Source organism: Eurosta solidaginis, chromosome 3, assembly GCF_040869045.1.
Source record: "Eurosta solidaginis isolate ZX-2024a chromosome 3, ASM4086904v1, whole genome shotgun sequence".
In the NCBI taxonomy this organism is placed as follows: domain Eukaryota; kingdom Metazoa; phylum Arthropoda; class Insecta; order Diptera; family Tephritidae; genus Eurosta; species Eurosta solidaginis.
In genome coordinates, this window is record NC_090321.1 from 204,326,976 (window position 1) to 204,351,219 (window position 24,244).

A 24,244-nucleotide genomic window follows, 5' to 3' on the forward strand; every position below is an offset into this window, starting at 1 on the left:
TAAAAATTTTTAACTTATTTCCTGGAGCTCACTGAATTTGTTTGAGTGTGCAGTTTTTAAGCCAAATCAATTTTAGTCGCAGTTTTTTTCTCCGAAGGGTGCTTCAGATTTCTTCCATATAAAAAATAAAGCAATGCGTTTTTTGTATGAAAAGACAATAAAAGTTTAAACACCCTTCACTTTCACATATATGTATGTGTTACGTTCTTATTTATCTCATATTTCATTTTAAATTTGAAGTTCTTAAAGTTAATTGGCCTTACAAATTTAAATGAAATGAAATTTAATACCTTCGATGCCTTTGGAATGTTACTTTGAATATCACCCACGCTGTCAACAATAGATTTTCTCAATAAATGCCCTTGGCAACTCTGTCGTTATGAACAATAAAGTCATGCACACAGATAACCGCGCACGCACACACATCAATTCAAATATGCAAGTAGACAACAACAGCTAGGAAGCCTGCAGCATTTTATACACGTGCATCTATCAATCTGTTGGTCGGTCGGTTGGGCGGCAGAGCAAAGGCAAAGCAAAAGGCAGGCAATAAATATTCAGAGCATTTACTCTCCGATTGTTTTCACTGTACCAAGATAATGTATGCTATCTCATAGTTATTGTTGTTGATGTTATTGTTATTTTTGTTGCCATGCTGTTATTTTATTACCTTATTGCTTTGTTGTATTTCCTGTAAAAGCCGATTCGTCCTGCTCTTCGAGTATTAAATTCAAAGAATGGCTCTATGTTGATGCTTCTTCTGCCCCTTTCCTTTGATTTTTGTTGTTGACATTTTCTGTGTGCATGTTTTTATGGTTACATTACCTTTGCCTGTTTCCATTCGGTTGTTGTTTACTATTCAATCTCTTTATTTCGTTTTTTTGTTGTCTTCTCTCATTTATTATTACTGTGAGCTCTTTGTATGGATGTTTGTATGGATCCATACTCTCGATTTTGTTTACGTGCTTCTTTTCATTCTCTTTATTCATTGTTTTTGTTAGTTTATTTCTTATTTAACAACTTTTATTTTGTAGGTACTCACTCATTCTCTTTTTTTCTCTTCAATAAGAAAATTGGGGGAACAAATTTTTACCCTCTCTTTCTCCATTTGAGTGCCAATGTTGGTTGGGGCCAGTATGGAAAATGACTTTGGCATGTGTTAGTAGGCTTAGGTGTGTTGTGTTCTTTCAGGAGTGTGTGTTTTTTTACACACACATAACACACATACATACATATCCACACATACGTTCATCGCATAAGCAATTAAATAAATTTTGGCTGTAGGCTCGCCATCTTTCCTTTGATTTTATCGTCACTTTTTCTTGTTTCTTATAGTTCCTGCTGTTATTGTTTCTGGTTCTTTATTAGCATTTGCTTAGAATTTACCATCCTGCCAATAGAAAAGGCAGTGGCGGTTTGTCTGATTTGAAAAGAAGAAATGGTTTTGAAAGGACTTGTTTAATAAAGCAATCAACTTCGTTATGAAATATTATAACAAGGATCCATTCTGCACGAAGGAAAAAAAGACACTCAATCTTGATTTCAATCTCACAATTTGATTATGCCTTTGCACAGGAAATCTTCAGTAATTATGTAGTTCAATATAACATGAAATCAAGTAATTTGTCATAGTGCTTGATAAGTCCCTTCTCTGATGCCGTCTGTATGTACCGATAGAAATGGGTCATCATTCGTATAGTCGGCTCTTCCATAAATAAATAACTCAGCCTTTTGAAACTTAGTTTAATTTAAAAAACTATTAATGTCGATTTTCTTGGTGCGATGACAAAAGATCGACGGCCAAAACGTCAATTCACGTTATCAACACTTCAAATGGCTATACGATCAATTGGCCTTTCTTAGTTTGATTTTATGGTCATTTAAGAAATTTCCGTTTGACTTTATGACCATTTCGGAGATAAGACCCTAATCATATAGCATTATTATTTTCTCTGAAAGACCCTCGTTGGGCCAGTTTTTTCCAATATGTCACTAGAATGGGTCCAAAATATAGAAAAAAAAGCGCAGTATTTGAAAATTTTAAATAAAAGAATATATGTATCTTTTATTTTGACTGAACAAAGATATTGCGAAAACAATCGAATAGTTGATATCATGGACATTAGGGGAAAACAGGATGGCCATAATGTCAATATCGTTGGCACAATTTGTAATTTGACGTTGTGATCATTTTAAATGGTCATAACAACAATCCACTTTGTGGCTTTTTAAAGTGGTCATAAAATCAATTGACATTATGGCCATTGACCTGATAACAACTCAGCGATTTTTTTACCTATGCGGCCGAAAGTTAGGCTCGTGTTTCCAAGGGTTTGGCAAACTTCTACTTTTAATTTTATGAGAATGAATCCGTAGCAAGACCATTGACATTTTTGTTTATGCTAATTGGGGATGGCCCCAGCTAGCGATGTCTATCTAATTACAGTCTAGTTTTTTGTAGATAAGCCGCTAATAGAAAAGTATAGATGGGCGCTCTTTAAATTTTTAGTGCTTTATAGGGATTGTTTATATGATCCAGTAATTTTTCTGAAAGTCTTTACAGATCCACGGACTTTTACCCTTGTCACTCTACCCCTGTTTACTCTTTAGCTCTGAGCATTATGACCTTCAGTTAAGGTCATGTTATGAGCTCATATGATAAAAAACTGTGCTATACTGAGAGTTGTGCCCATATCATACTGCTTGCACCCGGCTACAATGGCGCGGCACTTTGTTAAACGCGTGACTTGTTACTCTCGAGCTTGGATGAAGAGCCTGATATAATTTTTCAATCACGTCTCCTTAATGAATAGTAGCAACTAGAATATTCAAGAAGAAACCGAACACGCCCTTACAGCAGTTAAAAAATCAAGTCGAAGTCAAATCACAATTAAGTCAAAGTCTGGTCAAATCCGAGGCAAAGTTGGGTAGAAGTAAAATAAAAGCTGACGCAAAGTCAAGCCAGAGTCGAGCCAAAATCGAGTCAAATAATTAAGGAAAAACTTATACTCTTTTTCAGGAGAGGGTTAGGTACTAGAGATATACGCCGCCGATTTGGGTCGTTTTTCGCACGCCGCTGAATGTCAAAAATATCGGCGGCGGCGGCGGTGGCGTCCGGCGTGTTACTATATTTTCTACTCGTTTATGGCTGTTTAGGTTATTTATTGTTCATGTCGAAAATTGGTTGGATGCGCATCACTGTCAGTTATAAGAAACTAATCGCGAAATTTAACTCTTTCTAACTGTTCAAAAGTTTAAAAAAAAAACAGGCGCTTTAAATTTCAGCTTAATACGGACTTTGCATCACCCAATGGCCACCGTGGTGTGATGGTAGCGTGCTCCACCTACCACACCGTATGCTCTGGGTTCGCACCCCGGGCAAAGCAACATCAAAATTTTAGAAATAAGGTTTTTAAATTAGAAGAAAAGTTTTCTAAGCGGGGTCGCCCCTCGGCAGTGTTTGGCAAGCGTCCCGGGTGTATTTCTGCCATGAAAAGCTCTCAGTGAAAACTCATTTGCCTTGCAGATGCCGTTCGGAGTCGGCATAAAACATGTAGGTCCCGTCCGGCCAATTTGTATGGAAAATCGAGAGGAGCACGACGCAAATTGGAAGACAAGCTCGGCCTTAGATCTCTTCGGAGGTTATCGCGCCTTACATTTATTTATTTATTTTTAATTCAAAGAAAAGTTATATAATAAATTTATATGGTCACTTTGCATATTTAAAAAAAAAAAAGTATAATGAACAATGAATTCACATAAAATGGTCCAAAGCGAACATGTTTTCAAATTGTCATCAAGTTGTTAAAAAAAAGCAAATTACCCCAAAAAGGTGCCGATTTAAAAAAAAATGTATATTGCGATTGGCTGAAAAAATAAAAGAAATCAGTGATGCAAAATCCTTTAGTAGGTTCTAGGTGCAAAACACTCCATTGAATTGATTCTTACCTCATACTTAAGTCTACGATATATGTACGTATAAGAAAGGTGTGAAAAATCACTTGGCCTTATATTCAAACAACTGTTTTTTCTTTGCGAAACTACCTGAAATGTAAATTTTGATTTTCACACTTCATCCTTCAACACCCAAGTCTCCCTGTTGGCGGCCCTATCCAAAACTAGTCCCTTGGAGTGAATTACATTGATTATACCCTATCAACCAAGTGTAAATAGCACCAACACGTTACGGCTCCTTTTACAAATGTATAAAAATTACCACGTGAGGCTTTGTCCTTCGCAAGAACACTCAAAGTGGTGAAGCAAAAGCTTTCCCAAGACAGTCGAACTAATGACCGTGTGTGCTACTACCCTAACGTAGTGAACAGTCGAACTAGTCTGAAAACTGAAGCTACGCGGTCATTCATAATGAGCTCTTATATCATAAGCCCGGAAAACAGCAGTTACATCTTTCAACTTAAAATCGGTCGACTTTCATTCTAAAATATCGTTTTGATTTAACGAAGACTATTGAAATGAATGTTGTGAACATAAACGTCGGCAAACTTTTGTCTACGTTTTAAAAAAATTTTAATTATGTAGATGCGCCGAGGATTATATGATTTTCACCCATGTGTTAAGCAATGATATCCACTTAGACTGCTTATTATTTCGAGGGCGGCATCCTTGGCCGAATAGTTACTCCCTAACGTTTCAAGATGTTTTTCTGGTGAAGCTCGGCAGCATAGCGCGACAAAAATATCTGTCAGAAAGACTTCGGAGCTACACCTAGAGCTTCTAGGAAAGTGACGTCGACGAAGGTATGAGTTTGAAGTCGCAGTCCAATAGCTTCTGTGCTGGCATATAGTGTGAGGGTCAGGAGGCGTGGTAGCGACTGATGGTCGCAATTGCTACTGTTCGCACATCGGGAATTGTAGCTCTTAAAAACACCTGAAAAAACTGGAGGCGCCCTGTGCCACGAGAGACATGAGTATTAATAGACCATTAATAGCAACCTTAAGTCGCAATAATAGCAACCGACCGCCAAGGAGCCACAAATGATTTAAAGAAATTGTGTTCGCGACGATTATTAGGAGTTAACCCTAGGTGAAACTACGCTTTGCACGAGATATACAGACAAAAGTGCGACTATTTTTTGTATCTCTATTTCTTTCCAGCAGACGCAGCAGTACCAATTCCAAAGACCGGGGTTAGGTTCGAAGCCTCTCTGGAGTAAGCGAACGGGGGACAATCCCTCCGCAAAGAGCTACTCCTGAAAATTTTTGAACGGTGTGTGAGACTTTGAGGTTAACTCCCGGATCTTTCCGAAATGGCCAAAACGTTGATTTCCTTAAAGACATACAACAAAATCTTTCCTAAATATTATTTTTTTAAATAGAAACATCAATCTTTTTAAAGTAAGAACACCGGCGTACACCGGCGCGCCGCCGACGCCGCCGCCGCCGGTATGGAATAGAGCCTACGCCGCTGGCGCCGATTAAGTTATCGGCGTAAACCTCTATTAGGTACCCAGTAAGCGTTAGTAAGTATTTTCTGCTTATATTAATTGTGTTTGGCTGATGCTCTTGTTGCTGCGAGTATAAACGGTTCTACATACATATCTTTGTCCTTGGCAGTCAATCCAATGTGATCTGAACTGTTTTGTTTACCAATTAATTTTGGTTTCCCTAATGTAGGCTTTTGTGAGTCCGTAGAAGGACTCTGGACCATAGAATAGATGTTTCCCAGGCAAATCCTAAGAAAACCTTTTTTCGACCCCCTAATCATTTAAGGCTCCAATGCATTCATTCACTCGGAAATAAGCCCCGCCGTAGACTTTTTCTACTGCAAACTTCTATTACCTGATATGTAACGGGTTAGCATCCCGATCATATCGATTTCTTGAAGTTCGACCCATAAATACCATCATCCATTTTTCAATTGTCATTGCCTTTCATATTTCCGATATTAAGCTGAAAAATAGTTGGAAGTCTTAGTGCAGCAAGTGTTACTTCTCTATAAAAATGCAATTGAGGTATTCCCACTAAGGCATTAAATGCATCTGCTGGGTCGTTCTAATCGCACCTGTTATGCCAATGCAAACTGGACGCTGCAACAAAACTAAGGAAGCTCAGGTAACTATTGGCTTCACAAAAATATTAAATATCCAGTACACCTTTTTGGGAAAACCCCCTATGTTTTGCTATAAAATCGAGTGCAGGCGAAGAAAACTTTTGTTTATTTGCTTAAGACAGCATCTAGATGAGCATTCCACGTGAGTGTTCTGTACAATGTAAATCCTAGATATTTTGCTTCCATTGAAAATCAGATTCTGGACCCAACCAGGGATGGTTCTGGCATACCCGGTGAAAAGGCACTAAGTCAGCTTTGTTAGAATTGACATTGAGTGCTTTAGTATCACTTCACCTTTCTATGATATGCAGGGTTGTTGCATGCGATATTGTTGCCTCTGATGCAGATTACTAAGTCATCAGCGTACTCTTGTATATAAAATCCACTGGTAACTGAAAGATGTCATATATGACTTGGTTGCACAAAAGAGTAGAGAGTACACCTCCATGATGGCATCTTTTAGTGGGCACAATTGACTCGATTGTCGCTCTCATCTCCAGACTTATCTTTCTTCTCTTTAGCATAGATAACACCCAGCGAATAATCATTGGCCTTATATCCTTGCCAATCATAGTTTTTCAATAGCTTGTCAAGTATGAAACATAGAGCAAAATGAACGACCAAAAATGCTAGCAAAAAAACAGCAGCTAAAAAACCAGCTACTTATGTATGTCTTCCGCTAACCGACATACACACGGATCTCCCTCACAAATATCTTAAAGGAAGCAATATTGGTCCTAAGAACAACTCCAAGAAGCACTAAAACAAATTCAACTTAATTCACACTTAATAGAACGCCCCTGTTTTTTTCACAATTTCACTTAAAGTGCTTTTCTCGCTTCGATGTTCGCTTCTCTTGCATTCTCAATACACACACATGATACACATACCAACATGCAAACATGCACTTGCAAATAGGAAATAATATTTTCAATAGCATAACAAATAGAAAATTCTTAAACGAAGCAAAGTAGGACACAAAGTAAAAATAGAGAAATATCTAGCATCTATAGGAAAAATTCTAAAGGGGAAGCGTGAAAATGTAAGACGAGTAACCACATAGGAGCAACAATAACAACAAAAAACAAAACAACAACAGAAGCAAGTATAAAAGCATAGAGCGATTAGAAAACTAACAAAATGTGATTGCTGTTGGTGATAAAACAAACAACTGTGAAACTATATAAAAAAGGAAGATTTAAGATAAATATAAACAACAACAACAACAATTTGTTTGTGTATTTCAAATGCATTGATTGCTATGCAAATGTGCGTAGTGCCGGCGTATTTTTGTTGGTTTTGTTTGTAGCTAATTCGATGTGTACAGTAATACCACGATAGAACTAAAACATAATAGGCTATTTGATTTCCTCATAAATTCTTTTTAACAATACATTTCAGAAATTTTTACCAAAAACAATGATATTAGAGACCAGCTGGACAAAGGATGAAACGACTTTCAGTTTAGTGACTGATCCCAAGTGACACATTCGAAAGAAAATCCAGTAGAAAACATAGTCACAGATTGAAGTCGCAACTACGATATTTCTATTTAAGCGTAGTAGCCATAAGCTACGTAAGCTGATAACCGACGCTAACTCTTACATCTGTGCCAGCCTTCCCCCCACCCCCCCCCCCCCCCCCCCCCCCCCTTAATTGATCCATCAACCGACTATATCACCAAAGACCGCCGATATTATATTAAATTCAACAGCGCTAACTGAGTCAGCTCCTATTAATTTACATATCGCTTCTACGCCACCCCTCCATCCTATTCGTCTCATGTCCGAAAAGAGTTAAGACTTTGGAAAGATCTTCATATGCGAGAGAAAGCAGTAAAGTAATTTCAAACCGAGCGATCCTATATACATGTACAAAGGGACTCAATGGGAAGAACACCTCAGTACCTTCAATCTATCTCCTAGTGTAGGCAAGGCCATGAAATCCCGATGTTGAAATACCTTGACTATATGAGACTGATATACCTGGAGTATGTTATCAAGTTATTTCTGTGCGCCTATGTCTAATAGTGGTGCCATTAATGAAACTTTAAAAATCGTCTATCGGGAATCATGCTGGACGACGTTCTTCTTCCTTAATACACCGCATACATTCGGCCAACCAATCATGTCCACTACTGCACTAAAGGCCTCCAACATTGAGATAAATTCTGGGATTTACCAATATTAGCCCCATGATAAGACAGTGCCCAAGGGGCTGGACGTATAGAGTATAAAAGGGGGGGACAGAAAACTATCTGAGTGCACAGCAGTCATTTGCGAAACGCAAAACCGAAATATAAAAATCAAGAAAGATCAGACTGCGGTTCCACGAAACTCCGTTCCTCTAAAAGGAATACCATTACACAGGTAATTGTACGAAAATAGAAACGTTCCTTGGGCTGACCTTTGTCGTTGTTGTATTAACAGTGCCTTGTTCTATGCATTGTGCCGGATCACCCACGAATTCTTACCGAAGTTCTTTAATTGAAATCCAACCTGTTGCAGCATCAAAACCGAGTTTGAGCCAGAATGATGCGCCAAGCCTGCTCTACCCTTATGCAAGTATTATGAATTGCACTTTGATAATGGGGCTCACCGCGCGGGACTGAGCAAGAAAATGTACCAACTCTTTGTGGATAAAGCTGATGGCCGCTATTCGAAATTAAACGGTTGCATTTTAAGATGCCGAACGAGCAATTCAGCAGAAACTCTGGTTTAAGATTTCGTTACTTACCTACTTAATTGGCGCATAACTGTGTAAGCGGCTTTTATCGCAACATAAGTCGCGCCAGCCAATTCCCTCTGGGATAAGTGGTGCCAATTGGTAACACCAACAACTTTTGTTTGCTGAATAGTTAGAGTATTTGAATTTTTCTACTCGATCGAAGTGATCTGAAATTTCTTCGAAATGAATATAAGCAAAATATTACTGAGTTATGCCTCCTTTTAGTAGCCTTACATTGGATGTCGAATTCATTATTGTGGGAAACTGGTCTGAAAGTTTTTTATCATCAGTAAGTGCTTTACCGAGGAAACGACTTTACCCGTTGTATAGCAAAATTTGTTTGACACGGTATCTTTTAGATAAATAGAACCGATTCGTATATATAACTCAATCAATTGTGGCGACTAAGGGGTGCCATCAAGGGGTCTACCTACTCACTCCTGTGCTTTGAACCCCAATCATATATGACCTCCTCCAGTTACTGAAATATATATATACTGGGTATGCAGATGACTCAAGAATCTGCATCCAATATATGCAGGAGAAAACAATTTTTAACAAGCACTGCCCATCATAGAAAGATCGTGCGATACCAAAGGACTGTCTATCAATCCTAACAAAATTATTTTAGGGCCTTCTACCGGAGAAGAAAACTATTCATGTCAGATTTTCAAGGAAAGCGTATTACCCAGGGGTTATACTGGACGGAGCCCTTACGTAGAATGCTCACCTAGATGCTACTTTAAACAAATCAACAAAAGCTTTCTTCGCTTGTACTAAACTCTTTTTCTTGAGAGGCGCTTAAAATTATGCAGGGAAACTTAAGTTGACGCAGATCAGTGTCCACCGGGTGTTCTATTGTAAAATAAGAAGTGAATGTGGCCAGCATAAATTGATGGAAACAATAATGCGTAGAAATATCTACGAGGTGAATTTTAAAGAAATACGAGCCGTACCCGTGGGCATCTTGCGAAACCAATATAAAAGTCTCTTATCAAATATCAGCAGAAATCAACTGTTCTATCAATAAATTAAACCTACAGCTTGCCCTGCCATCTGGCGTTTTGTGACAACTGTCGGCAATGCAGTGCAGATATTCACAATAGTGCCATAGTACAAATAGATTTCTTTGTGTGCTCACAATTGTTTATTTTTAACAAATTATTTTCATAAAATATAGCTAAACAAAAGCATTACGACCAAATTGCCCAAAGCCCGCTAATAGCCCGAATCTCCATCTTTACCACCAAAACTTTGTTTATAGATTCGGATTACAAATAAGAGCGAAAAAGGGAACAGCAATTAGAAATAATATATATGATGTTTCAAGTTTTTTCAGTATCTCTTTGAAGAGGCACTACTGTACCACGCACGAAGCCATACAAAAACCTTGAAGCCTCTACAAAAACGACTACTTTGAGAGTCACACGAAACTATTCAAGCGGCGGTAAAAATAAAAATTTAAATAAAAATTTAGCTAAACGAAAGAAGAATCTATGAGCGAGGAATCAATAACAGCAAACGGCAGTGAAGCGGCAAATGAATAAAAAAATAGAAGTAATAACAATAACAATAATACAATGAACAACAGCAATGCGTTAAGAATCTATGATGAACTTAACTTACATATGCATACATTTAGATATCGTATCTTATAAGCGGCGGCGGTCAATGCAGCCATACAAAGCTGCAACTTTAATGTGTTATGGCTGCTGTTTTGTTGTTGTTGTTGTTCTTGGTATCGTCATGCTGTTTTTGTTGCTTTGATGTTGTTTTCGCTTGGCAGCACTGCATTACAAATTCAAGCGGTGTGTTTAGTTCGTTGTCGAATTTTACATCCAATTTTTTTGTGGCATTTTTTTGGATTTTTTTTTGTCTTCCTTGTATGCACATTTTTGGTTGGCAGCAAGATGTCTTATTGGTGTTTGGTATGTAAATTATACCAAAAGCGTCGATATCGAGTGATCTTCTGCTTGGCTGCACTTAACAATCTACGTACATACTTACATAAGTATTGTAAAATCATAGAAAAGTAAATTTAGAAGAGAGACAAACATAGGTACAGACGCCCATTAAACTGTAAATCGTGAGGAATAAATATTTGGTTGATTCTAAGTATTCCGATACAGGGTGCGCTGTTCAGTGAAAAGGAAAAATTTAATGGATATAATTTTTTAGATTCATTGCATACGAAATTTGGTGCATAGATCGCGCTCCGTATTCTAAGAATTTAATTTACCACTAAATATCTTTGTATTTACGGGGTTACCACCTATTCGAATTTTATTTACACCAAGCTAAGCGCCTGCTAATGTGGATATTTTAACGAAAAGTAAATTACATACTTTTTCATAGCACATATTTCTAAGTGGGATTGCCATTAGGGTTACCACCTAATTCTATTAAATAAGATTTAAATTTATCTATATCCACTATCATCACGTAAACGGTTCAACTTATGAGGATGAAATTTGGTGCGATATTTTATCATATTCTAAGATTTTATACTTAGGTGTTGCTTATAACTAGCGCAGCCGAAAAAAATGCAAATAAATTCTGATACTAGGCGCTTATAAAATGCCTTTCAAATATAAATTTAAGATTAGAAATAGACATTTAAGATCCAATTTAAGAGAACGAAAATCGACACTGATGATGACACAATGCCAAAACCCGTTTGTCTCGAAACCAAATTTGACAAGGGATGACGGAAAATCTTTCAATACACATCATTTATCCACCTTGTCGGAAAATCAACGAAACCAAATAAGACATTTAAGATCCTTATAAGCTGTAAAATATGCATGTAGACTAATTTCCATCACACAAATACAATACATTTGACCTGCTCTTAAAAAGTTAAATTTGCATTAAGTTTGGTGGATATATGTAGAATGTAATACATTCATAGACCTTCAATATACATGTGTATTTACTGCTGCTTAGGAGGTTGGCAAGGTTGCCACTTATTTAGAATGTTTAAAAAAACTAAGTGAGATATCTACATATAGGGCCAATTAATGGTGACTTATAACCATAAAGCTATAACCAGATAAAATAGCTGATCGACCCTACCGTATGGAAATCAATGTAATCGATTAATGGTGCCATACTATAACGCTAACGCCAAAACCTTACCATAGCCAACCAATTGGTTTTTGGTTTCTCGCCATATCCATAACCTAAAAATATTTGAGTTGGTGAATTTAATAACTTTTTGCAGATTTTATTCATTGCTTTGGATACGTTATGACTAAGAGACTTGTTTTTTGTGGAATATGTTTGTAATTTTTTCGTTTTCTTCATTTTTATTAAATTTTCACGATTTTTAGGGTAAGGCACCATTAAAGGATCACATTGGAGATGGTTATGGATATGGGTATGGTTACGATTATAGCTTTAGGGTTAAGGAAGCTTAATTTGGCTTTATGCCAAAACGTTGCCAAGTGTGAAATATTTATGTCGCACATCAATGGAAATATTTGTATATATTGTTGCCACCTTACCTTATTATGTTTATTCCTTTGTATGTCAGCGTATATCTCGAAAACGGATTGATACATTTTTATAAAACTTTGTATGTGGGTAACGCGCTACGTTCTATGCTCTATTACCTAGGTTTTGTTCTTTTACATATATTCATATGGCTGCCACCTATTTAAAAATAGAAAAAGAGTGAAATATGCGGATATTTATATCAATATTAATAATTAATTTTATTATTCAGTAAAATTCCCCTTACCTTAATAACATATAAAGAAACGCCGCGCTAGTGATTATTGCTCCCATTTTATAAAAATTCACTTCTTTCTCAATTTGAGTTAAGACATTTATGCATATTCCCACAGATAAGGAAGTGATTCCCGTTTCTCCCTCACTGAATCACCCTTTTTATAAATAAACTTTAAGTTGAACTTTATGCCTATTCTTCAAAATATGTTTATGTTAAATATTTACAACATACACATATACAGCAGCGAACTCAAAAAGTGCAATTTTTATCAAATTTTATCGATTAAGCTATTTTTTTTAGTTTTTAATAATTTTGGATAAATTTAAACAACGTGACATCAGGACGGAAAGGCAACAGGTGTTGTGTCGATTATACCTTGTAAATCTTTTCAAAGCCTTTTCTCTCGGAAGTGGTATTCAAACCCACGCTCCTACGATGGTTGAACTGTTACCAGCCACGTCATGTGTCAGTGGTTGTAAACGTATCCTAATTGCCTTCTTTTCATTTTATTATTATTTGCACAGTACATACTTCGGTATCATCATGTGTCAAAGTTATGATTTTTGTTGTTGGCAGGTTACAAAGGAATAATTTTTGTTTTATTTTCAATATTTATTTCATGAAATTGGGAACTAAAGCAAAGTCATTTCAAACTTATTATTCGAGCACGTAGTTTTGTAGTCCAATCAATTTTAGTTTAACAAAGTACAAGTTAAAGGTATCTCAAAACTAGTATTGCATTTTGAAACTTTTTAACCGAATTTTGATTTAGATTTTCCATACAAATGGAGCATTTGAAATCGATGAAAGTGCGGGGTTTGGTTTGCATTGCTTAAGCTACAAAATTTATGGAAGTTTTCTTAAAATTTTGGTAACAAAAAGAGGAGAATTTGACTAACGAAATTTGGAAAAAAAAAATTCATTGCAATTTTTTTATGCGCTGCTGTACCTATATCGATACACACTTTTGGTCATGTTCAATTCATACATACTCGAAATGATGATTGAGTGAGTTGCTTTGTTTACAGATCGATCTTCACGATTGGGCCTCTTGTCAACTCAATAACAAATGCTTGAAATGTGTGAATTATTCATTGTTAGTTTTATGGTGTGATGTGCTTAAAATTCAACAACGCACAAACGAAGAAAACCTTTACCAAATAGAAGACCATGATATGCAAAGTGTCGTTTTCAATGCTTATTGAGATTATTGATTAGTTAAAATTTCAAGTCCATGTATGTATGTATATTTCTATGTATGATCAACAAATAGTTCAAACTAAGTCCCATATCTACAATACGTTTTATATATACCTAAGAAGTCCGCCACTTTACTGTTACAACAGCCGTAGTTTGACTAATAAGTTTTAAGTCTCTAGGCGCCAATGGTCTTCAGGCCTAATATATGGACCCGAGTATGTTTCGATTTTGATTATAAAATATGTATATAGAATGAAAGCTCCTGATGAGAACTTTCACAAAAAGTGTACTTTTTTTGATATTTCGAGTTAAGACCACTTTCAATGACTTTCAATATCTGAGAAAGCAAGGACGAAACCTTTGCGCTGTGGAAAGATCGCCTGTAAAATGATCAACTGAGCAATAGGTCGATGAGGATTGTTTTGGTGATCACTCGTACGGCTGGTTTTGAAAGAGTGCGATAAACGAAGGCTACTCCTACAGCTGTTGTTCACTGTGCAGATGTTGGGAGCTTTGTGTTTGGTGTTTTTGCATATAGTTCGGAGCCAGGGTATTGGATAGGGTCCTACGATGTTTTGCATCAAACTGCTAAGCAACGACACCTGTTGAAATACCTTCTCACTAGCTTCTTGAAATTCCATAGCCAACTGTTAGCTGTATGTCTTTTTTGTAAGCAGCTTGCACTTTCATTTTTATGCTGCTCCTGAAGCCCGCGCGATTATAATCACTTCGTGCGTATCATGGCCTGATTGAATTTTATTTAAGCTTCTTCTGTGTTTCGGGCTTTAATGACTATAACAGTATCGTTTGCGTATGAGGCTCAGAATAAGTCGTGGATCATTCGAAGATTGAACATTTTGTAGTAACTGACGTTCCATATGTGACTTTCAGGCTCCGCGGATCCTACAACATTAGGTATGTTTATTTGATATCGCTTTCCTAAGACTGGCCACCATCTCGAACAGTATAAAGCTATTTTGCGTCTAATATTTTAAGGTGGACTACTCGCTTGTTCTTTGTGTTACCTTGCTTTTCCCATTCTAAATTTTTTCCTGGCTTAAAGCCATGAATGCGGAAAAATGAGCAGCAGAAAAACGGCAAGGGAGGAGTGCAGAGTAATAGCTCCTTCTGATACTAGCCCGATTGCCACGGAAAATATTTTTTCACCTATTTGTATTTAAGTCATCTCTTACGCATGGTACTTCACATTTTCTTTTCTCTTTTCTCTATTTCCTTATGCCCTTCCTGGCGTTCTGGTAATTCCTTTCACTCTGTCTTTTCTTTTCCTTTTCCTACTCTTTTCCCTACCGTATATTTACCTTATTCACCCCTTACTCACTACCGCATCTCTTGTATCTCTTTTACATTTGCCTCTTCATATTTCTTTCTGCTGATACCCTCCATTGATATACTTGAACACTTTCAAAAATATAGCAAGTTGCACTTTTCTTTGAAAGAAGAGTGGCATCACTCACTTTCCATAAATCGCATTCGACTATATATCACCTGTTAAGGGTTTTTATTATTTCTTCATTTATACGTCGATGACTGCACTGAAATAGGTCCAGGACTTTCCTTTGATGAGTTTTGCTGTAAAATTAGCAAATATCTCTCCAGTCTTTTAGGCGACCTTATTTATGACATGGACGTGGCAAATATGGACAATATTAAATAAATAAACTTAAATAAATGTCGATGGCATTACGCTGCCTACTGTTCCGCACTTAAAAATACTGGTTGTGACGTTCAAGAATGACCTGAGTTTTGCTAAGTATGCAACCGACACTTTATCTAAAATTCAGAGCCGTAACGAAGTTCTTAAGTCCACTCGGGACACAGACAAAAAAGGTACACGCATACACACTGGAGGAAGCTGTAGACCTGCTAGCACACCGCGCTCGGAACCGCCACGAGATCCCTTCTTATGTCGGCCGAACATCATCTAAACAGTGAAGCTGGCATTCTCCCCATAAAAAAGACCAAAAAAATGCTGAGAAAACAGCATCTGTTAAATATTCAAAAGCCTGAGCATTCTAACAGACATATGACTGAAAAGGCACCACCTACCAATCACTATGAAGCATAAGAATGCAGCCTTTTTTAGCCAATATGTACATAAAAAGGCCAATAGTAGCAAAAGTATTGTGCCGATAAATGCCGAACTCCGTTCTTGCAGTTGAGGAAAGCAGACTTCTTAGGGAAAGGCGCTCACTCTGTCGCAAGTTCGATTTGAATACAGTAATAGGTCAAACTCTTATTTGTCAACAATCCATCTCGACACTCGAAATATATGTCCGGCATTTAATATGTTTCTACATGACACGAACCATATTCTCAATTATAAGGTGGAAACAACGCCTCTGCGAGTTTCTTTGGCCGATAACAATTTGTGAGTGGTCGAAGCTTTTAGATGGAGAAAAGCACTGCTGAAAGAAGAAAAATTTCAGAAATTTCTGTGTGCGGACTTTCACCGTTAATTGAGATGTAAAGTATTAAGTACTTACAGCAATTTATTAAATTTTTGTCAAAATCGCTTTTGATTTAATTATGAAACAGTGAATTGATTATTCTACAGGGGGTGAGTGCATAAGTTCCTATGTACGAATAATTGCAACTATCAGGGCGACATTATTCACTACCAGCATATACATAATTTCTTTACAAATTTTGTAGTTAATTATACGCAAATAAACACAAACATAATTACGAATACAATCATTATCATCATTATTAGTGCATGCTCGATTCTTCAATTAAAACCACCCTCCTGCTTAATTACAGCACTAAAAATCTGCGTACACACATACATACATACAATGTAAACACTCATTGCAACCGCCGGAAAAAACTACTTCCTCATGCTGATTTTTATATATACATACGTTTGTATGTATGTTTATATGTAAGGATACAAACATTTTTGTCCACATAAATATCAACGCTTAGCAAATATGATTCATTCAGTCATTACTCATACCATGAATATATCTACGAATGCATGCACGCTCACGTAAGGACATTAGTATACTTACACACATACACACACATAACTGCTGGGCTAATCTGCAAAATGCATACGACCACTTTTCATTTTCACTGCAATATGAAAAATCATCAGCCACTTTTTTCGGGGGCGACAAAAAATGTTGCAGTCTGGTTGATGACTTTACATTCAATTGAGGGTTGTAAAGTTATTTCAAATGTTTATGAACAGAGAGTAGAACGAGGCAAAAAGTCACAAACTCATTGCAGAAAAAAATGCAAAAGAAAAAATGCAGAAGAAATTGCCAAGTTGCAATTTTTGTTAGAGCATTATTGACAAGGGTTTGCGGGGGAAGAACATGTAAAATATGCAGTGTAAATATTTGAGCGGAAATAATGTTAACTAACACACACATGCTCAAATAAACATGCATACTCACACACACACGTATGTAAAGACACCAATTAACATATATTTGTATTTGCCAAACACACATTTGTCATTTTCAGCGTGGCATTTGGGAAATATTTGCTTTTGCACATTTGAGTGATGCATTTGGTATGAGTTGGGGTACGCCTGCTTGCTGGTACTTAATGAATTTAACATTTATATATTGCAAAAATTCCTCTTGCATCCCTCAATTTTTGAAGTTTGTGGTTATTTTTTATCGTTTAGTGCTCGACAAAATGTCTTCTTAACATCATTAGCTAAAATCCTCATTAACATTAGTGTCTTCAAGTAGATTATATGAACACTATATTTAAGTGACATCATATTTGAATGAGGTTAAGAATTCACTTCTGATTGCGGAATATTTACTTAATTTTTCAAAATCAAAGATGCAGATGTCATTTCAGCTCAATCAGGCGCTTCAGGATGTACATGACTTGGCATCTGGAGTCGGGTTAGTCGACAACGCGGAAATAAACCGATCTAGTTTTATTAACAAGGAAATATAAGGTCCTGAATTGGACTTGATCTATGCTTGGAAGGTCAACCCTACAACAAATGTACAGCACAACGAATGTAGGCAGTAGGTTGTCGTGGAAACTTAAAGTCGAAGAGAGAGCGAAAAAAACCTCCGCGGAACTTTATGTTTGCAAGAAGATGCTAGGGGTGGGCCTACAATAAAGTATGTATACATAAAAACTAGTACCCTCTGTGGATTATCAATGCTTAGTAATAGGGATCCCTATGAGCTACCCCGATAGCAGCATTGCTACCATTCTGCACATCCCCCATGATGGCCTAAACTATAGCATTAGCAACTGCAACAAGGCTTAAGACCTCGTGTGAATTCAGCTAACGCCATGTTTAAGGGTTTTTGGTGGTACAAAATAGCCGAATGATTGGCGGAAGTGTGCGGAAATGGCAGAATATGCTATTCACATATATACCGATGATTCCATATTAAGGGAAGAAGTATGGTCTGCTGTTTAGTACAACGATCCAGAAGTAAGTAGATCCTACAAACTGCCAGATCACTGGAGGTCTTGTAGCCGTGAAAAAAGCTGCAGAAAATCAAAAGATAGACCATGTGCGAGTTCTACGATATCGGAGGTAGCTCATATCCGGACTTAAAGCTCACGATGGGCATACTAACTGAGCGCAGTCTTCTAACCAAGGCTGCAAACCGCTTCGAAGCAGTTCATGAACCGAACCACCCGCTATTTTCGGGCTTTGAATCGAACTATGAACCGAACCGTTTTAACTCCAAAATCTGAACCGAAAACCACCAAAAAAATGGTTCGGTTCAGTTCAAAACAAAGTTTCAACAAAAATCAATTATCATTTTGTTATTTCACCACTATGCTTGAAAATGCAACTCTAGGATAAAATTGCATACATTTTTTCACGATGGAAAGGCCGTGAGTGGTCACTTTTGATAGTGGTAGCGTCTCTGTTTGAATTTGAAATTTGATATCGGATTCTTGTTTAGCGACCCCCACAATATTTCTAATAAGTAATTTGGTCATTATTATTGAGGAACTATATTTTTTTCGATAATTTTGGACTAAAAAATTACACTTTTTTTGCGAGATGCCTCAATTTAGACAGTTTTTTTCAGGTTAAAGAACTTTATTTTTAAAAAACACTTCTTGAAGAATTTTTTCGTGTGCTCAAAAATGTTTTTTCCTAAAATTTAAATTAGCCCGGGGGGGGGGGGGGGGCTGATTTGTCAAAGAATTCCCCGTATGTATAATTATAAAAATTTTAAAGTTAAATTAATAAAATTTTTATATATTTTTGAAACTTTTTATTAACAGTTTTTAGAAAATTTCTGATTGTACAGTCTTGAAGCTCATTCAATTTTAGTGTAATAGTGTTCAAGTTTCAAGTAGATGAAAATTACCGCTAATTGGTTTTTCCCGAGGGTGTTGCCCATATCTTCCATATTAAAATAAATTTTGTTCATGCGGTGTATGGAAAAAAATGCGAACACCCTCTTGAAACTTGCACATTATTGCACTACATTTAGATGAGCTACAAAACTGCACACTCAGAAATTTTTGAAGGTTTCTAATAAGTCTGGAAAACAGATGAAAATTTGATTAATTGTTGGGAGCTTTGTGTAAGCTTTGAAATGTATTGTTACGAATATTAGCCACACTAAGGGGTACTGTCATCTCTACACCGATGCTAAGCAGTGACTTGATCCACATTACTAATTCAGTCATTATGTGTATATGTGTAGTACGTACACGCAGCGGAGAAGCAACGCACAAACACATGCATATATCTTATCTGAGATGCTCCCAAAAGTATGTAATTGTAATTGTGGAAGTGTCGCTCACAAATAAACGCGCATATGAGAGCTACACACGTGCATATGTAGTTATAATTATATACCAGTAACTAAGTAAATTCTGGAAGCGCCTAGAAGATGCAACGAGGAAATCACCCAGTATAAAAGCAGCAACAGTAGAGGCGTGATAATCAGATTCGATTAAGCACGCTATCTGTCGAGCAATAGAAGTGTTATTTTGAAAGTACTTGAGTAAAGGCCATTTTGCATTATTAAATATTGGAGTTATTTATTCAACAGTTTAGTGATTCGAACTTAGCAGAAGGTTGCAAATAAGAGGATTTGCACACCGTGGTGTGATGGTAGCGTGCTCCGCCTACCACACCGTATGCCCTGGGTTCGCACCCCGGGCAAAGCAACATCAAAATTTTAGAAATAAAGTTTTTAAATTAGAAGAAAATTTTTCTAAGCGGGGTCGCCCCTCGGCAGTGTTTGGCAAGCGCTCCGGGTGTATTTTTGCCATAAAAAGATCTCAGTGAAAACTCATCTGCCTTGCAGATGCCGTTCGGAGTCGGCATAAAACATGTAGGTCCCGTCCGGCCAATTTGTAGGGAAAATCAAGGGGAGCACGACGCAAATTGGAAGAGAAGCTCGGCCTTAGATCTCTTCGGAGGTTATCGTGCCTTACATTTATTTATTATATATATATATATAGTTTGTGTTATAGTTAAAACGATAATTTAAATTGGAATTATTAAAAACTTATAAATAAACATAATTTGGGAACAATACCGTTTTAAAGGGAGACCATATTATTTTTCACATAACCGTATATCAACATTTATAGGCTTAATGCCTAAGAAAAGCAAAGAAGACATTTACATTTTCATGAATATCTTGTTGTTTGTGTAGTAATATCGCATCTAAAATTTAGTAGGTTGTTTTATATGTATACTGAAAGCAGCTAATTGAATAGCTTTTCTTCTTTTAAAAATACGACTACTTTCTTACGTGCAGAATATATACGTTGTAAATACTCCCTATAGGTATAGTCATGCATTCTACCATTTTCGTTCCTTACATTTAATAATAATCAACAAACCGTTATGCTAAGTTTTATAAATAAATACATACATGGATTTGATCTCAATAACTGTATTTTATTTGTATGCTTAGTAGATACATATCCATGGTTGGTTGCACACAGATCCCAAGTGACGAATTTCAAATTTTGTGTACTATAAAAACTTAGTATTAAACGTTTGAACGACTTGAACCGAACCGGTTCGGCGGTTCGGAGGTAGCCGTGAACCAGTTCAAGTTTTGCCTGAGTGTTTCGAACCACTGAACCGAAGCGCTTCGATTTTCGCGCTTCTAACATCACACGTTTATAAGCTAGGCCTCTTCAGTAACAGCAGTTGTTGGAAGTGCGAGCTGCAGGAACAAATGACTGAGCACGTTCTGAGTTCTTGGCTTGCACCCGCGAGGTTATGGCTTCGACTCCTAGGGGTGGCAAAGTTGCCAGATATCGAGGCAGTTACTAAGCTAGCTCCAAGAAAACTGTTAGTATTTGCCAAATGGACGAAATATTCTTTAAAACAAGTCCTGGTAATAGGAGTTTTTCAGTTTGGTCGTCAAACAAATTCTGATACTATGGACAGATACTATGGGCGATATCGTGTTATTTAGCCAGAAGGGTCCATCGACTTATTCTCTGCTGAAGAAGTGTTCTTCTCTAGAAACAGGATAAAGAGTGTGGAAGGTCCACTAAGCTTAATGTTAAATCGAAAGTGTAATCTATGATTTATTTGATTTAATGGACAGTTAGTGAAGTTCAAACTTTTACTCTTCCGTTGAATCTGCTAAAACAATTGGAATGCGATAGACCTACGTTTAGTTTACAAAAAACGAGATCCCCCAAAAACTAGGATAATCGACGCGATATCTTCAGTACAACATATTGGATTCTGTGCGTCAGGCGTAATATCTGAAAAACTTAAGTTCACCCTAAGATTAATGGATCTTTGGAGTATAATCAAAGACTTGATAAGAACAGCAAACAATTCTTCACGATACAAAAAACTCAAACTGTGATATATATGCAAAATAATTGGGAAAGTTCATTTCGAGTCTTTGACAGCAACAAAAGATCTCCGATTTTCCTAAAATTAACGCGAAACTACTTTGCTTGTTAGGCGGAAAGCCACACAAAAGGCAACCTACCTCAAAATATTAGAGGGGTTATGCAGACTATCAATCCTTAGCATTACGGGAGCCCTGAAAACAACCCCGGCACCTGCACTGTATGCCATTCTGCACATTCCACCTGTAGACCTGGCAGCAAAGAACATAGCGTTAACAACTGCAACCAGGCTCGGTGCCTCGGGCGTGAGCGCCGAACATACGGACATTGTAGTATAGCGTCATCAATCACAAGACGAATAGACTACCTGATTCCCTATCTGCGCTTCGAGAGCGATCTTGAGGCCAAAATAGAGGTGGACGGTTAGCGCAAGGGTGCTCAAATGGCGGACGAGGCGATACATGTGTACACAGATGGTTCCAAAGTAGTGGAAGGAGTAGGGTATGCGGTATACTGTGCTGATCCGGAAATAAACAGAACCTACAGGCTGCCAGATTACTGTAGCGTTTTCAACGCGAAAATAGTAGCCGTAACCAAAGCAGTAGAAACCCTGGAAGAAAATAGCCCAGGCTGCCGGATTACTGTAGCGTTTTCAACGCGGAAATAGTAGCCGTAACCAAAGTAGTAGAAACCCTGGAAGAAAATAGCCCAAGCTGCAATCGTATTAACTTTTATATTGATAGTGAAGCAGCAATTAAGGCAATAACTTCGCATAGCACAGCATCTAAATGCGTGTTAGAGTGTAAGCAGTCCCTTGAAATAAGCGGGACAGCGAGAAGCATACATCTGTATTGGGTCCCAAGGCATATGGAAATAGATGAGAATGAAAAAGCGGATGAACCAGCTAAAAGGCCGCATGCCTTGAAGCTTGCTCCGTAGACGTCCCAATTAAATTGGGCGAGATTAAGCGAAGGCGAGAGGTGCACATGATCGACCAAGCAGGGTGGGTTCAAGCGCGGGGCTGTAAAGTGTCGAAGATTATGTGTAGGTCTTACAACCTTAGACTAATAAAGTTCATTTTATCATTAAAAGGAGAGGACTGTCACATGCGTTTAAATTAGGTAGGTTTGTTCTGATATTTCTGACAGGTATTAATTTGCATAAATGGAATTGGTTGTGCCGTTTTTTATCTCGAACAAGAACGACTAGTTGCATAAGCGCCTCTCAAGGAACCAAGAAAACTGTTGCGAAGAGAACTGTTTATCTTTTAACGTAAACAGGAAGTCGCAGTGATTTTTTACCGTTAACTGTGAAGAGTGGTAGCAACGTCGTATGATCAATTCGTATATTAGTAGTCGCAACCGCGGCACTCATTAGTACCAGTCAACCGGTTATTGAAAACGCAACCAGGCAAAACCTAATATGTTTCTTTAGTTTTCTAGATCTTTGGCCGAATCGACTGAGGTCTTTGGTGACAATTATTGCCATTGATAGGCATATTCAGATAGGAAATGGTTCTAGGTTTAGTGATTGTACTGGACCAGAGGACGGGTACATATCTACCTGTTTGACTGTCTATAACAAATATTTTCTGAGTCTTCCGAATACATAAAGGAACATCAAACATTTCAAACCCAAAATGCCCATACTACTTACGGCACAAATAAATAAAGAACTACGCCTGTATCTCCTCCTAAGCCAAGCTCATCGCAACTGTACAAGCTACTCCCAAGAATAGCTATTTTAAACCTTACAGATTCAACCTTTAAGCAAGCGAGTCTGGTACTTAAGCTTAGAGAAAGGTTTAAATCTCGTATAGAGTCAAAAAATAATCTCCTGCTTAACTTCAGAAAATAGAAGAGTCTATGGGACAGACAGAAAGTATAAAACTTGCTTACACCAACCTCTCATTAGTTTAAATTAGTTGGAATTACATGTCTACACAAATTATCCTTTAAAAATGTTTCAAACAGCTAAATATAAATTGAGATTTTATTCAACTGTTGATATGGTAACGACGCTACCGACAACTAAAAACCACATCATTAAGGAAATACTTACATACGTGCAAATAAATGCATGCATGCATGTATGTATGTGTGTAAGTATGGTATGTATGTGTGTGTAAGTATGGTGTTAAAAACTTTCGAATTTTACGAAATTGCTTGGACGTAGTCTATAATTTAGCTTGGACAGCAACAACACAAAATAAATAAACATAGCACAACAAAGTACAAAATCAAAAAGATAAAATAAACAAATAAAATGACATTAAAATAAAACGAAACAATATTTTTGAACATAAAGTTTTAAAGTATTTGGCAAATTACTATCCACAGTCGCAGTCACGTTTGCAATAACAACAAAAACAGCTTGTCTTTGCCGCTGCACTGTGGGTTAGGATGACTAAAGTGGAGCTAAACATGTGATATCAAACTTTCTATTTATGTAAGGTGGAGAATCCAAATCAGTGTCTGAAAGGGTTTTCGAAAATTATTGCAAAATCTGTGTTGAGGTGAGGCTTACTTACGATAGGTCATTTTTTTCAGTTCTTTAATGTTAATATTTTTTTCAAAATAGTTAAGCGTCCGGAAAAAATGATTTTCTTCCATAATTTTAATGAAGAAATACAACAAAAGAAATAAAAATAAAAATCCAGAAACTGGACATTTTTTGCATCAAAAAGAGACAGCATCGTTAATG